The sequence below is a fragment of the Crinia signifera genome, chromosome 4, assembly GCF_055691185.1.
Source record: "Crinia signifera chromosome 4, ASM5569118v1, whole genome shotgun sequence".
In the NCBI taxonomy this organism is placed as follows: Eukaryota; Metazoa; Chordata; class Amphibia; order Anura; family Myobatrachidae; genus Crinia; species Crinia signifera.
The window spans coordinates 122,525,603-122,529,157 of NC_139220.1; the positions used below are offsets into that span (position 1 = coordinate 122,525,603).

At 40.9% G+C, this 3,555-nt stretch overlaps 1 pseudogene; it reads left to right on the top strand.

Annotated features, from left to right (window-relative positions):
* Positions 1-1,739: 1,739 nt before the first annotated feature.
* LOC146072969 (piRNA biogenesis protein EXD1 pseudogene) lies at positions 1,740-2,584 on the top strand (annotated as a pseudogene).
* Positions 2,585-3,555: the final 971 nt, after the last annotated feature.

Genomic DNA, 3,555 nt, shown 5'->3' on the forward strand with positions numbered 1-3,555 from the left:
TCTTCACACAGTCTATAAGAAAGCAGTCTCTTGGAAGTACAGCAGGATGGCCACTCCCCCGCCTCCTGCTGCACAGCTGGCTCTGAAAGCTGAATAGTAAAAAATAAACAACACTTCCACATCAGTGGACAAGAAGTGCCGGTATGGCATACCGTTGCATACCGGCCCACTTCGACCACTGGCTATAAGGCAACAAACCAACTGGTCACACAAGCATTCACCTCCTTGTTCCTATGCATCAATTGGAAGTGCACATGGTGCGTGACCAACAAAACTTCTTAACCCAATAAATAATATTTTAAGGACTCCCCCACCCACTTAATTGCCAAACACTCCTGCTCTACCGACGAGTACTTGTGCTCTTGTCTCAGAGGCATCCATCTGCAACACAAATAGTTTTTTTTTAAATCAGGAATAATCAAAGCTTGTCTTAGATCCTGCCTAGCAGTTTCCACTGGTGTAGACCATGTTATTTTGTCTGGGGAAAAGATGCTTTTTAAAACATATGTTTAGTGGAGCAGTTGTAGTGGCTAAATCTAAAATGGAATAGGGGGGTACACCGCGCTAAATAATATAATTAGCAAAGAAATAATGATATTGTTAGTGCCAATTGGGTAAAAAAAATATTAAATTATTTAATAACAACATATATGACATGATATACCATAATAAAAAGGGGAATTTGGCATTCCCTTTTTCTCTAGAAGGGGGATGACTACCCCCTATTTTCACCGCAGCTTGACAAGGCACCCCATATCTATTGCGCCCCTACAAAGGGCTACGTGTTACCTACTACCCATCCTAAATCTAAAATGAACCTGCGATAATATCCCACCAGACTATGAAATGTCCTCAGTTGTCACTTACATTTGGGTTTAGACTACAGAAGTCCACCCCCTCAATGTTTTGGTTTTTGGGTTCTGATTTTTGTTTAAAAAAATGCATAACAACTGCTAAAATCCCAGAATTTATTTTTTCTGCTACTACGCTATTATTAACCTCGATAACTTTGGTTTCCACTCATTTCTATTCTATTTTGAACACCTCACAATATTGTTTTTAGGCCAAAAGGTTGCACCAAGGTAGCTGGATGACTATGATAAGTGACACAAGTGGGTGGCACTAACACATGGCCCATCTAGGAGTGACATTGCAGTGGCAGACAGGATGGCAGTTTGAAAAACTAGGCCCCAAAGAGCACTGTACTATACTGTAATGCAAAGAAAAAAAAGAGGTGCAAGATGGAATTGTCCTTGGGCCCTCCCACCCTTATGAAACCTGTCAGGGTGTAACCATAGGGTTAAGAAGTTGATTTCTACAATGGTTTGCTGTTTTTCCTATAAGCCCTAAATAGACACTTGCCTATGCATATATTTAGAGAATGGACAACTGTGACCTTTTAGGGCACAGAGGACATTAGTATTTTGCTGAACCAAGGTCCTTTAAGTGTATACAAACATATGGCGAACGGTAACTCGGAGAGGCCTCACCCTGGAACAGAAGCACAGACGATGAACTGAAGGAACGGACAGAATGAGCTAAGCACACAGGTGTTGGAATTACAGTCGAGGCCACCCCTGCTCGTGTTATCATTGTATTCGTCTTCACTGAAATAACCTCTCTAAGCTGAGTATAATAAATCCATATTGTGTTGATCAAACTGTTGTGTTTCTTTGCTGTCCTTATATTAATTCCTTGAAACCTAAAAGAACATATATTCCCACCAGGAACACAGGGAAATGAGAGAGCCTGATCTACCTGCACCGCATGACAGTATCCTACAGGTCATTAAATGGGCAGATAAAGATGAAGATACAGACTATGTTGTTATAGACCAGTTTCAGCCTATGCTTGGTCCTGCAATTCAACATCTACAGAGCCAGAAAGTCCTGAGATTAGGTTCAGTGGGATTGAATTTGTGTCACCATGGAAAGATGTGCTGGCTGCAGGTGGCTACGAAAAGATGCGTTTATCTTTTTGATGTCCTTCTCTTGGGGCCTGGAGTTTTCAGAAATGGGCTACAAAATTCTAAAAATCATTTTAAAGGTGGTCCATGACTGGGGGATGTCTTGTCCCACCAATATGGGGTGGTTCTTAGCAAAATCTTTGATACATAGGAAGGAGATGTATACCTGTTCTTCATGGAAACCGGGGCTTCCTTCCTAATCGCATATGTTCACTTAAGGAGTGTTTGACTTGACATCTCAACATGCCATCTTCACAAGTTTAATTCCTGACTTACAGGTAAACTTTAATAAAGAATAACCCCAATATATGGCTTGATCATCCAATGTCTCCACATTTGCTGAATGTATTGGCTCTGGAAGTCTTACACCTTTTGGTTCTGCGCCTAGCAATGTTGGATGCCATGTTTGCTGATTTTACATTATTGGTTGATGGGTATTTAAATACATATAGCCAAGGAGCAGCGGATGATTTGGGCAGCACTGGGATCTGCTCTGAGCTTCTAAAAGAATTTCAGCAACTTTCTGTTTTTCAGCAAGTTAGGCGAGAGAAAGCAATACACGAATACATTGTCAATGGCCAAGGGTTTCTTACCTGGGTAGAAAAGAAAAGCCAATGAATGGAATAGCTCCTCTTCAGAGGTGCAAAGGAGCAGAACATACTGGCCAGACATACCCCGCGCCCTTCCTTATTATATCCCCTTTAGTACATGGGGTGTGCCAGTGAATCTGCATATGAAGGATCTATTCTAAATCTAGTCTATAAGCTTTTTGCTTACCCTTTGTCTACAAGCTTCTTTTTGACTGTTCTGTTTCAGCGTAGTCTGTACATTTCATTTGTCGTCTTCATAATACTGAATGATATGCATCATAATTCTCAAGTTAAATTTTTTGTGAAGCACTACATAATTTCTGCTTTAATGTGTACTAAAACAGTAATGTGTTAGAAGTATAACCAGTAAAAATTTCTAGGCAAAAAAAAAATGTCTTTAGAAGGCAGGGTTGTTTGCTGTGTTTTTTCAATGTCAGCTTAACTTTCTTAAATTTTATATAGGGTGGGGGGGGAGGACTTTGATCATCGTGTGATACTGAACCACTTTACATGCATATAGGCCATGGCCTTAGCCGTTCCTTGCCACTCCTTTTCGTAAATGGCACATTGGCAAGTTTACGTTTCTCCTCCATCGATTTACTTTTTAAGAGTCCTTTTACTGAACTTTGGCTTCGATTTTACACTGGGCATCAGCCATGGTGGACAACTTTAATGGCATTTCATCGTCTATGTCAGGCATGTCCAAACTATGGCCCTCCTGCTGTTGTGAAACTACACATCCCAGCATGCCTTGCCATAGTTTTAGCCTTCCCTAATAGCAAAACTGTGGCAAGGCATGATGGGACTTGTAGTTTCACAACAGCTTGAGGGCCATCATTTGGACATGCCTGGTCTATGTCATGACAAGTGACAACAGCTTCAGAACTATGAGGAAGCAGAGCTTCATCTTTCCCTATTTTTCTATCCTTCATATTTTGGATCTCCATTATTTTTGTGGCGTTATGCCACAGGACAGCACCACTGGAGTGCAATTATATA